This window comes from Macaca mulatta, chromosome 19, assembly GCF_049350105.2.
Source record: "Macaca mulatta isolate MMU2019108-1 chromosome 19, T2T-MMU8v2.0, whole genome shotgun sequence".
NCBI lineage: Eukaryota > Metazoa > Chordata > Mammalia > Primates > Cercopithecidae > Macaca > Macaca mulatta.
The window spans coordinates 48,359,444-48,372,444 of record NC_133424.1 but is presented as its reverse complement, the minus strand read 5'-3'; the positions used below and the strand labels follow the sequence as shown (position 1 = coordinate 48,372,444).

The 13,001-nt window shown below is 44.4% G+C and overlaps 2 protein-coding genes and 1 long non-coding RNA gene across 16 annotated transcripts in view; 1 reads left to right on the top strand and 2 right to left on the bottom strand.

The window, feature by feature from the left end:
* ZNF875 (zinc finger protein 875) overlaps positions 1-13,001 on the bottom strand; it is a 406,705-nt gene that overhangs the window by 64,257 nt on the left and 329,447 nt on the right. The window lies entirely within an intron of this gene.
* Positions 1-13,001, bottom strand: part of ZNF383 (zinc finger protein 383) — a 40,580-nt gene that overhangs the window by 19,292 nt on the left and 8,287 nt on the right. The window contains exons 1-2 of one of the 14 annotated variants that reach the window (XM_077982571.1): positions 7,248-8,541; positions 6,990-7,139 (exon numbers count right to left, since the gene is read on the bottom strand). The gene's annotated coding sequence lies outside the window, so the exon portion shown is untranslated. Of the gene's footprint in view, positions 1-3,031; positions 3,273-4,167; positions 4,290-6,989; positions 7,140-7,247; positions 8,542-13,001 lie in introns of those variants that run through there. The other 13 variants (XM_028839040.2, XM_077982572.1, XM_077982576.1 and 10 more) reach the window with 13 other exon arrangements.
* On the top strand, positions 1,744-8,814 carry LOC144337472 (uncharacterized). Its single transcript, XR_013410636.1, has 2 exons — positions 1,744-1,894; positions 6,335-8,814. It is a non-coding gene; the product is annotated as an uncharacterized LOC144337472 (long non-coding RNA).

Sequence of the window (13,001 nt, the reverse complement as noted above, 5' to 3'; positions counted from 1 at the left end):
TGCACTCCAGCCTAGGCAACAAGAGCAAAACTCCATCTCAAAAAAAAAAAATATTAAGATGGCTGGGCATAGTGGCTCATGCCTATAATCCCAGCACTTTGGGAGGCCAAGGCAGGCGATTATGAGGTCAAGAGTTCAAGACCAGCCTGACCAACATGGTAAAATCCCGTCTCTACTAAAAATACAAATTAGCCAGGCGTGGTGGCACGCACCTGTAATCCCAGCTAAAAAAAGATTAAGATGGTAAACTTTATATCGTGTTTTATACCACAATTAAAATGTAAACAAAATCACTAAAAGAAAAAAGCAAGCCAGGCATGATGGCATGTTGTCTGTAGTCCCAGCTACCTGGGAGGCTGTGGTGGGAGAATCACTGGAGCCCGGGAGGTCGAGTTTGCAGTAAGCTGTGACTGCGCCACTGCACTCCAGCCTGGGTAAGAGAGTGAGAGACCCATCTCTAAAAAAAAGAAAAAAACAAAAAACCAGAAAAATTTACATGTTCGATGAAGTATAAAAAGGGACCCGGTAAAATGATCAGTGGCTCAGATTCCAATGAGCTTATTTTGTGGAACCAAGTCCCAGGTACCAAACGCTAATTAATTGAGCCCTCAGTCTTTTTTTTTTTTTTTTTTTTTTTGAGACGGAGTCTTGCTCTGTCACCCAGGCTGGAGTGCAGTGGCCGGATCTCGGCTCACTGCAAGCTCCTCCTCTCGGGTTCACGCCATTCTCCTGCCTCAGCCTCCCGAGTAGCTGGGACTACAGGCACCCGCCACTTCGCCCGGCTAGTTTTTTGTATTTTTTAGTAGAGACGGGGTTTCACGGTGTTAGCCAGGATGGTCTCGATCTCCTGACCTCATGATCCGCCTGTCTCGGCCTCCCAAAGTGCTGGGATTACAGGCTTGAGCCACCGCGCCCGGCCGAGCCCTCAGTCTTTTTTTTTTTTTTTTTTTTTTTTTTTGAGACGGAGTCTTGCTCTGTAGCCCGGGCTGGAGTGCAGTGGCCGGATCTCAGCTCACTGCAAGCTCCGCCTCCCGGGTTTACGCCATTCTCCTGCCTCAGCCTCTGGAGTAGCTGGGACTACAGGCGCCCTCAGTCTTTAAGTTAAGTCTGTTGTTGGTTTAATTTTCCTATTATCAGATATGGGCAATTTTTATGTTACCTCATATTTTGTTTTGTTAGAGATTTATTAATTTCATTAATTCCCAAAACTAAGCTTTTGCCTTTGTTAATTTTCTTCATTGTACATTCATTTCGTATTTCAATATATGTTCGTTATGTACATCAAAACATGTATACCAAAATATATGCAATAGAAAATAAACTAAAAATTTGGGCCGGGCGCGGTGGCTCAAGCCTGTAATCCCAGCACTTTGGGAGGCCGAGGCGGGCGGATCACAAGGTCAGGAGATCGAGACCATGGTGAAACCCCGTCTCTACTAAAAATAGAAAAAATTAGCCGGGCACAGTGGCGGGCGCCTGTAGTCCCAGCTAATCGGGAGGCTGAGGCCGGAGAATGGCGTGAACCCGGGAGTCGGAGCTTGCAGTGAGCCGAGATTGTGCCACTGCACTCTAGCCTGGGGGACAGCGCGAGACTCCGTCTCAAAAAAAAAAAAAAAAAAAAAAAAGAAAATAAACTAAAAATTTTATATTTGGGCTTTTATTCTTATTATTTCCTAGATTTTAATTTTGGGGATTTAACTTACCAAACTTTTCCTTAGCTTCTTGAGATGAATACACAGATCATTAATTTTTCAACATTCATTTATTTATTTTTCTTTTTTTGTGTGTGTCGCCCAGGCTGGAGTGCAGTGGCGCGATCTTGGCTCACTGCAACCTCTGCCTCCCGGATTCAAGCAATTCTCTGCCTCAGCCTCTCAAGCAGACGGGATTATAGGCACCTGCCACCATACCCGGCTGATTTTTTTTGCATTTTTAGTAGAGATGGAGTTTCACCATATTGGCCAGGCTGGTCTTGAACTCCTGACCTCGTGATCCACCCGCCTCGGCTTCCCAAAGTGCTGGGATTATAGGCGTGAGCCACGGCGCCCAGCCAACATTCATTTTTTTCTAACATATGCATTTGCAGCTATATATTTTCCTCATATTCAGCTTTAGAAACATAATTTTGATGTTATTTTTCATTATCACTGTTTAAAATATTTTAAATATCTACTGCAATTTATTTATTATTTGAGTCACCAGTTATTTATAAATACATTGCTTAAATCCCAAACATTGGGATATCTCTTTGTGTTTTTTAAATTTAGAAATCGGGTCTTGCTATATTGCCCAGGGTGGTCTCAAATTTCGGGGATCAAGCGATCCTCCTGCCTTGGTCCCCCAAAGTGCTGGGATTACAGGCATAAGTCACCACACCTAGCTGGGATATTTCTAATTATCTTCTTGTTATTGACTTCTAGCTTAACCTACTCTGGTCAGGAAAGTTACAGTATTATTTCATTCCTTTGAAATTTATTGAGACTCCTTTTGTGGTCCAGCATATGATCAATTTGGATAAATGTCTCATATTCATTTGAAAAGCATGTATATTATGTAGTTGTAAGGTACACTGTTCTATACATATCAATCAGGTCAAGCTTGTCAATCACACTGTTCAAATACCATATAGCTTTATTGGGTTTGTCACTTGTTCTATCAGCTATTGAGAAGAGTGCTAAAAACTCTCCACTAAGATTGTGATTTATCTACTACTTCTTTTAGTTATGTCAAATATATTTGAAGCCATTTTATGAAGGCATATAAATTCAGAACTGTTACATCTTACTGATGAATTGATCTTTTTATTATAAACTATTCCTCTTTATTACTCTAGTAAAGCTTCTTGTTGTAAAATATATTCTTGTCATAAAGTTTATACTGCAGTTTGGAATACAGATTGATACCACTATTTCAGAAAACTGTCAGTATCTACTAAAGTTGAACATATATACATAACCTATGACCCAGCAATTTCTCTCCTAGAAATACACCCAAGAGAAATGCATTCATATGTGCACCAAAAGACACGTACAAGAATGTTCCCGGCAGCATTTTTCATAGTAGCCTCAATATGAAATCACATGCCAATCAATAATGGAATGGATAGGCCGGGTGCGGTGGCTCAAGCCTGTAATCCCAGCACTTTGGGAGGCCGAGATGGGCGGATCACGAGGTCAGGAGATCGAGACCATCCTGGCTAACACGGTGAAACCCCGTCTCTACTAAGAAATACAAAAAATAGCCGGGCGAGGTGGCAGCGCCTGTAGTCCCAGCTACTCGGGAGGCTGAGGCCGGAGAATGGCGTGAACCTGGGAGGCGGAGCTTGCAGTGAGCTGAGATCCGGCCACTGCACTCCAGCCTGGGCTACAGAGCGAGACTCCGTCTCAAAAAAAAAAAAATAAAAATAAAAATAATGGAATGGATAAGTAAAATGTGTTATATTCGGGCGGGCATGGTGGCTCATGCCTGTAATCCCAGCACTCTGGGAGGCCGAGGCAGGCGGATCACCTGAGGTCAGGAGTTTGAGACTAGCCTGGCTAACATGGTGAAACCGTTTGTATTAAAAATACAAAAATATTAGCTGGGTGTGGTGGCGTGCGCCTGTAATCCCAGCTACTCGAGAGGCTAAGGCAGGAGAATTGCTTGAACCCGGGAGGCAGAGGTTGTGGTGAGCTGAGATGGTGCCATTGTACTCCAGCTTGGGCAACAAGAGCGAAACTCTGCTTCAAAAAAAAAAAAGTGTTATATTCATACAACAGAATTTTAAACAGCAATAATAATGTGTTCACTATATTCATTATATCACCTATAACTAATGGATGAATTGTATATATTTATACTACACATTACTGCAGAATGCATTCATATTACATATAAAATACAATATTGAGTAAAAGAAGCCAAGCATCATGTCCAAGTGAGATTGACAGTAGGAAAAAAAAAGTGAAAAAAAAAAGAAGCCAAGCAAAATTCAAGTATAGGTAAAATGAGTCTATGGCCATGGAAGACAAAATAATAGTTACCGGCCGGGCGCGGTGGCTCACGCCTGTAATCCCAGCACTTTGGGAGGCCGAGGCGGGCGGATCACAAGGTCAGGAGATCGAGACCACGGTGAAACCCCGTCTCTACTAAAAATACAAAAAATTAGCCGGGCGCGGTTGTGGGCGCCTGTAGTCCCAGCTACTCGGGAGGCTGAGGCAGGAGAATGGCGTGAACCCGGGAGGCGGAGCTTGCAGTGAGCCGAGATCGCGCCACTGCACTCCAGCCTGGGCGACAGAGCAAGACTCCGTCTCAAAAAAAAAAAAAAAAAAAAAAAAATAATAGTTACCTTTGGGAGAAGTGGGTAGTGAGTGAACTGGACAAGACTTGGGCTTCTGTAATGCCAATAATGTTCTATTTCCTTATCAGATTTGAGGTCTGGTTAAAGGAATATGCTCACTTTTATGCAAGTTATCAGGTCATATACTTTGATTTTGTACTTTTTAGAATGTATGTTTTTTATATATATATATATTTGAGACAGGGTCTTTCTTTGTTGCCCCGGCTGCAAGACAGTAGTCCAATCGCGGCTCACTGCAGCCTCAACCTCCCTAGGTTCAAGCAATCCTCCCACCTTATCCCTGAGTACCTGGGACCATAGCAGCATGTAACCATGCCTGGCTAATTTTTGTACTTTTTGTAGAGATGGGATTTCACCATCTTGTCTGGGCTTGTCTCAAACTCCTGGGCTCAAGCGATCTACCCAGTGGGCCTCCCAAAGAGCTGGGATTATCATCATGCCTGGCCCAGAATGTATGTTATACTTCTTTTTTTACTTATTTTTATTTTCTTATTTTTTTTTGAGACGGAGTCTCGCTCTGTCACCTGGGCTGGAGTGCAGTGGCCAGATCTCAGCTCACTGCAAGCTCCGCCTCCCGGGTTCACGCCATTCTCCTGCCTCAGCCTCCCGAGTAGCTGGGATTACAGGCACCCGCCAACTCACCCGGCTAGTTTTTTTTTGTATTTTTTAGTAGAGACAGGGTTTCACTGTGTTAGCCAGGATGGTCTCGATCTACTGACCTCGTGATCCACCCGTCTCGGCCTCCCAAAGTGCTGGGATTACAGGCTTGAGCCACCGCGCCCGGCTAGTATGTTATACTTCTAAAATAACATGATATATCATGGTATCAGCAGATTCATTAAAGATTAGAATACCAGATAACCATGTGTTATAATACAAGATTACTATTATGTTAATAAACTGTTGGTAGGAATTTAATTTGTAAAACTATACTGTAGATCAGTTCAGCATTATCTAGGAAATTTGAAGATGCAAAATGTACTGTATGGCCCAGGAATTCCTTCATACACTTATATCCTAGGAAGGTATGCATGTATATATACTGGTATACGTGTAAAAACATTTTCACAGCAGCCCTATCATACAGGAAATAACCAATGTCTGAACTGCAGCTATGTATAACAGCGAGGGTGAGGCTAACAAACATAATATTTTATTTTTTTATTTTTATTTTTTAAGTTGGAGTTTTGCTCTTGTTGCCCAAGCTGGAGCGCAATGGTACAATCTCGGCTCACTGCAACCTCTGCCTCTAGGTTCAAGTAATTCTCCTGCCTCACCCTCCCGAGTAGCTGGGATTACAGGCATGTGCCACCATGACTGGCTAATTTTTTTGTATTTTTAGTGGAGACGGGGTTTCTGCGTGTTGGTCAGGCTGGTCCCAAACTCCTAACCTCAAGTGATCTGCCCACCTCAGCCTCCCAAAGTGCCGGGATTACAAGTGTGAACCACTGCGCCTGGCCCAAATATAATATTTTACAAGAAAGCCAAGACTCAAAACAACATTATACAGTACAATTTCATTTATATAGTGTTAAAAAGGTAAAACTAAACTATATTGTTTAGAGATAAGCAGATATGTGATAAAAACAAAACAAAACTTTTTTGAAAAAGTCAAGAATAACGATTACCAAAGTCAGGATAAGTGTTACCTAAAGAGGGAGGTAGGGTAAGTTTATTCTGGTGGAAGGACTGGAGGGCCCTTCTGGAGTGCTGAAGCAAGTTTTTGAGCAGAGGGTCTCTTTATAATTACTTCTTAAACTACACGTCTATATTTTAACTAGTTTTCTGTATGATGTAATATAAAGGGATTAAACAAAGAAAACCAAATATAGGCCAGGAGCAGTGGTTCACACCTGTAAACCCAGCACTTTGGGAGGTCTCACCTGAGTTCAGGAGTTCAAGAACAGCCTGGACAACATGGTGAAACCCCGTTTCTACAAAAATATAAAAATTAGCCAGGCATGATGGCAGGTGCCTGTAATCACAGCTACTCAGGAGGCTGAGGCAGGAGAATCACTTGAACTTGGGAGGCGGGGGTTGCAGTGAGCTGAGATCTAGGTATTGCACTCCAGCCTGGGTGAGCTGAGATCGCGCCATTGCACTCCAGCCTCGGCAACAGAGCAAGACTCCATCTCGAGACCAAAAAAAAAAAAAGAAAAAGAAAGAAAAGAAAACCAAATATAAGAACCATACATAATTTTTAGTGAAAATACAAGATATGAAACGGTAAATGTCATAAAATTCCAATCTTGAAAATAATGTATGTGTGCATAGGAAACTCACTAGAAGGAAATAGACCAAAATATTACTGGGTTGTTTCTGGATAGTAGATTTACTTTTGCTGTTTGTAACTCCCTATTTTCCAAATTCTTTGGAATTGTGTGGGTGTGTGTGAGACAGAGGAGGGCGGAGTGTGTGTGTGTTAAAAAAAAAAAACAAAACTTTAGCACACTGGGAAAAGTGTTCTATTTTCTAAATTAATAAGTGAACATTTTGTAGAAAGAAGTAACAGACTACTGGGCTCTCTGCGTCCACCCCAAGGCTTCTCATCATTTTCTTGAATAGAAACTTATAAGAACCAGGTCACTTGCTGACTCTATGTTAACCACGACTATCCAGAGAAGAGAAGCAAAAAGGAAACCCAATGCACCTTGTATTTGGTTTGGTCAACAGTCATTCTTCCTCTGGGTAACTCTCTGAGAATAGCAGAGCTGAAGAAGAAAGGAATCATGAGATGCCAGGCCTTTCTTGTGGCTCAGACTGAGCAGATCAGAGGTCATTCTGGATCTACAGCTACTATCTATGGAGAGAAGAAGGGATGGGGGAGGTCAGAGAAGTGTAGACGGCCCAGCACAGTGGCTCAAGCCTGTAATCTCAGCACCTTGGGAGGTTGAGGCAGGCGGATCACCTGAGGTGGGGAGTTCGAGACCAGCCTGACCAACACAGAGAAACCCCGTCTCTACTAAAAACACAAAATTAGCAGGGCGTGGTGACGCATGCCTGTAATCCCAGCTACTCAGGAGGATGAGGCAGGAGAATCGCTTGAACCGGGGAGACAGAGGTTGCGGTGAGCCGAGATTGCACCATTGCACTACAGCCTGGGCAACAACAGCGAAACTCCATCTTAAAACAAAACAAAACCAGAGAAGTGTAGGATGTCCTGAGCATTCTCGGTATCAGAGGGGTGATGTCTCTCCTCTCCAGGAGAATCTGTCCTGACCTCACAGGGAGAACTGGAGTCACAAAGACAGTCACAAGCACCCCATACCCAATGCTGCAGTCACCTAGCCACCATGGGGACCCACATACACCTCCACAGGCACACCTCACCCAAACAGTAACACTATATATGGTCACACAATCATTGTCCCACATCTACCTCGAGGATACACAGTCATACTCGCATGTATGCGAGACCCCCCAAACATAGCACCATTCAAAACCAGAGTGCTACAGATAGTCACAATATCACACTCACTACTGAGCCACACAGTCACAGTTCCCCCCTCCCCAGGACCCCTACTGAGCACTACACACAATCACACATTCAAAATAACACAATGACCATTAGGACGCACATATCGTCACCCCGGCACAATTACACGCACTTTCCAACCGCAGACACAGTGCCACATAAAGTTACATGGTCACACTCTCACATTCTCACGTTGTCACTCAGTAAGGCATCCAGTACACTTAAGCGCTGCTAACAGTCATACAAACACAATTACACACGCACCCCTCAGAGTAACACACAGTCACAGCCTCATCATCAGATTCTCTCCACACAAACACCCTCTACAATGTCACGCAAAGTTACACAGACACACACAATCACAGTCCCAACACGGGACACAGTCATACCTACACACACAGCCTTACATTGTTACAATCACACAACCACAACGAGTATATAAAATCACACCCGCGCACACAGCAAGGCACAGTTACATAAGGTAACACACACGTAAGTCCACGCCTCGCGCCCGCCTCCTCCCTACCCCCTTCATCAGCCCGACCAACTCATACATGCCTGACACTCCAAACCAGCCTGGTCAGTCCCTTCAAACTCCCAGGCACGCACCTGCGGGCCCCAGCCGAGCCCGCAAGACCCAGGCCGCTCACCGCGCACTTCCCCTACCCTTGAGGCCGAGGGTCCAGCAGGCAAATGAAACGGCTGCCTTGGACTCGCGGGGATCTCTGGGAAATACAGTCCAGAGTAGGACCGCGCGGAGAAGATGGCGCCCGGTCCTTCGGGTTCCTGCTGCTGCACAGTTCCGGGACATCCCTGCTCCCCACTCCGAACGGCTACTCTGCGTCTCCGTGATCCAGACACAGGCTCAGAGTGAAACTGCCATAGGACGCTGGCCCTGCACCCTGAAGACAATCTTCCTCCATGGTACCGGCCAACCCCAGGGAGTTCCTTGAGAAACAGGAAAAGGTCGCCAGCTTCGGGCCAGAAGTTGGTTAGAGCCGCAAGGACTTCTGGGAACTGTAGTCTAGAGCCGGAAGGGGTGAGGCGCTGCGGCAAGTGGAAGGAGGTCCCTTAAATGACTTTCTGCCCCAAGCCGACCCACAATGCAGAGCGCACCCAGGACCCACTCTACTAGGCGTTATAACCCTCTCTGAGAATGCTAGACTGTTTAAATCGTCATTTTTGCCTTCGTCCGTGGAGGAGCCACATACTGTATGATTGCATTTATATGAAATATTTAAAATAGGCAAATCTACGGAAAAGGAGTAAGAGTTTTTTAGGACTAGCAGGATTAGGGGAACTGTGAGTGGTAATAGCTAAAGGGTTGCTTTTTGGGGTAATGTAAAGCTTCTTGAATTAGATAATGATGTTTGCACAACTTGGAATACTCTAAGAATGACTGAATGGTACACCATAAACGAGCTAATGATATGATTTGTAAATTATATTTGTGTGCGTGTCTTTTAAAAATCAACTTTACTGAAGCATAATTTAGATACAATAAAATGCCCTCATTTTAAGTGAAACGTTTGATAAGTTTCAACGAATGTTTAAATCCTTGTCACCGCCATCATAATCAGGATATAGAACATTTTTAAAAATTAAAAAAATTTTAAGCTTTTTAGTTAAATTTCTGTGGGTATATAGTAGGTGTATATATTTATGGGGTACATGAGATTTTTGATTGTTTTGATACCGGCATGCAATGCGTACGAATCATATCATGTAAAATGGGGTGTCTGTCCCCTCAAGCGTTTATCCTTTGTGTTACTGGATATTTAATTTTTTAATTTTTTTTTATTTTTTGAGTTGGAGTCTAGCTTTGTCACCGAGGCTAGAGTGCAGTGGCGCGATCTCGGCTCACTGCAAGCTCAGCCTCGCAGGTTCAAGTGATTCTCCTGCCTCAGCCTTGGGAGTAGCTGGTATTACAGGCGTCCGCCACCATGCCCGGCTAATTTTTGTGTTTTTAGTAGAGACAGGGTTTCACTGTGTTGGCCAGGCTGGTATAGAATTCCCGACCTCGAACTTCTGACCTCGTGATCCGCCCGCATCGGCCTCCCAAAGTGCTGGGATTACAAGCGTGAGCCACCGCGCCCAGCGCATACAGAATATTTTTATTCACCGCCCTCCGCCCCCCAGATTGTTAAGTCGATTCCCACCTCCCCATCCCTGTATCAGGCATCTATTGACTATTCTAAGGAATGAGCAGTAGTATCAAATTATGTTTTTAATTTGCATTTCCTGATGTCAATGAACTTAGCATACTTTCATATACTTATTTGCCATTCTTTTATCTTCTTTTGTGACATCTATTGAAAATATTCGGCCGGGCGCAGTGGCTCAGGCCTGTAATCCCAGCACTTTGGGAGGCTGAGGCGGGCAGATCACCTGAGTTCGGGGGTTCGAGACCAACCTGATCAACCTAGAGAAACACTGTCTCTACTAAAAATACAAAATTGGCCGGGTGTGGCGGTGCATGCCTGTAATCCCTGCAGGAGAATCACTTGAACCGGGGAGGCAGAGGTTGCTGTGAGCCGAGATCACACTGTTGCACTTCAGCCACAGCAACAAGAGCAAAACTCCATCTCAAAAAAAAAAAATAATAATAAATATTATTTTAAAATTGGTTGTCTTATTATTGAGTTGTAACAGTTCTTAATATGTTTGGGTAAAAGTCAATTGCCATATATATATATTGCAAATTGCAAATATTCTCTCCCTGCCTGGGGCTTACCTTCTCAGGTTTTGGGTTTTTTTTTTTCTTTTTTTTTTTTGAGACAGGGTGTTGCTCTGTTGCCTAGTCTGGAGTGCAGTGGCGTGAACACAGCTCACCACAGCCTTGACCTCCTGGGTTTAGTAGATCCTCCTGAGTAGCTGGGACTGCAGGTGTGCACCACCACGCCCAACTAACTTTCTTGTGTTTTGTGGAGATGGGGGTCTCGCTGTGTTATTATAGGTGTGAGCCACTGTGCCCAACCCTCAGTTTCTTCATGATGTCTTTCAAAAAGCAGTTTTTACTTTTGATGAAATCCAATTTCTCACCTTTAAAATGTGCTTCATGCTTTCTGGTCTTTCTAAGAATCTTTGTTTCCCCTAGTGTTGTAAAGAATTTCTCCTAAGTTTTATTCTAAGGGTTGTATAGTTTTAGTTTTTATTTTTGGTCCATCAGCCACTTGAAGTTAGTTTTTGTGTATATGAGGTAATGTTCAAAGTTATTATTTTCCAGATGAAAGTTCAGTGGTTCTGGCCGGGCGCGGTGGCTCAAGCCTGTAATCCCAGCACTTTGGGAGGCCGAGACGGGTGGATCACGAGGTCAGGAGATCGAGACCATCCTGGCTAACACGGTGAAACCCCGTCTCTACTAAAAAATACAAAAAACTAGCCGGGTGAGTTGGCGGGCACCTGTAGTCCCAGCTACTCGGGAGGCTGAGGCAGGAGAATGGCATAAACCTGGGAGGCGGAGCTTGCAGTGAGCTGAGATCCGGCCACTGCACTCCAGCCTGGGCAACAGAGCGAGACTCCATCTCAAAAAAAAAAAAAAAAAAAAAGAAAGTTCAGTGGTTCTAACATCACATGTTAACAAAACTATCATTTTCCTCTTGAATGACCTCAACATCTAAAGTAGGCAGGATAACGCTCCCCCCAAAATACCCACATGCCAGTTCCTGGGACTTGTGAATGTACTATGTTACATGGCAAGGGGAATTAAATTAACAGGTAGAATTAAAGTTGCTACTCAGCTGACCTTAACATAGGGGGATTATACTGGATTGTCCAGTTAGACCCAGTGTAATCACATGGGGTCTGAAATGAGGAAGAAGGCATAAAAGTCAGTGTAGGAATTGTGCGCTGTGAGAAAGACATGACCAGCCATTATTGGGTGTAAAGATGAAAGGAGCCCATGAGCTGAAGAATGCAGGCAGCTTCTCCAACTTGGAAAAATGAAAAAAGCAGATTGTCCAGAGCCTCCTTTATTTGAGTCAGGGTCTCCCTCTGTTGCCCAAGTCGGAGTGCAGTGGTGCGATCTTGGCTCACTGCAACCCCTGCCTCCTGGGTTCAAGTGATTCTCCTGCCTCAGCCTCCCTAGTAGCTGAGATTACAGGCAACCACCACCACACTTGGCTAATTTTTTTTTTTTTTTTAAGTAGAGACAGGGTTTCACCATGTTGGCCAGGCTGGTCTTGAACTCCTGACCTCAAGTGATCTGCCTGCCTTGGCCTCGCAAAGTGCTGGAATTACAGATGTGAGCCACCTCACCCAGCCTTTTTTTTTTTTTTTTTTTAAGAGACAAGGTCTTGCTCTGTCACCCAGGCTGGAATGCAGAGGTATGATCATGGCTCACTGCAGCGTCAAACTCCCAGACTTAAGCATCCTTCCGCTTAGGCCTTCTGAGTAGCTGGGACTATCGGTGTGCACCACTACACCTGGCTAATTGGAAAAAAAAAATTATAGAGAGGGGGTTTAGCTATGTTGCCCAGTCTACTCAAACTCCTGGCCTCAAGTAATCCTCCCACCATGGTCTCCCAAAGTGCTGGGATTACAGGCATGAGCCACCACAACAGCTGTGTCATCCCAACCCCTCTCTGGGCCTGATCATGTAAAGAGGGCTTGCATTCCTCAGATAAAAAGTTTCTTTTCTTTTTCAACACTATGCGAAGTGAGATAAGCCAGACCAAAAGGACAAATATTGTATGAATCCACTTATATGAGGTGCCTAGAATAGGTGTATTCATAGAGACAGAAAGTAGAATTGAAGTTACGTACGTATAACCTCGTGAGGTTATATGAGGTACGTGATAAAGCCTCTATACTTAAAACAGTGTACTATTTGTGTGTGGTCAGAGAGACAGACCAAGGGAGGATGATGGGAAATATAGAAGTAAACATCCACAGCCAGGCGCGGTGGCTCACGCCTGTAATCCCAGCACTTTGGTAGGCCGAGATGGGTGGATCACCTGAGGTCAGGAGTTCAAGACCAACCTGGCCAACATGATGAAACCCCGTCTCTACTAAAAATACAAAGAATTCGTTGGGCGTTGTGGCACGCGCCTGTCATCCCAGCTACTCAGGAGGCTGAGGCAGGAGAATCGCTTGAACCTGGGAGGCAGAGGTTGCAGTGAGCCAAGATCGAACCACTGCACTCCAGCCTGGAGCAAAACTCCGTCAAAGAAAGAAAGAGAGAGAGAG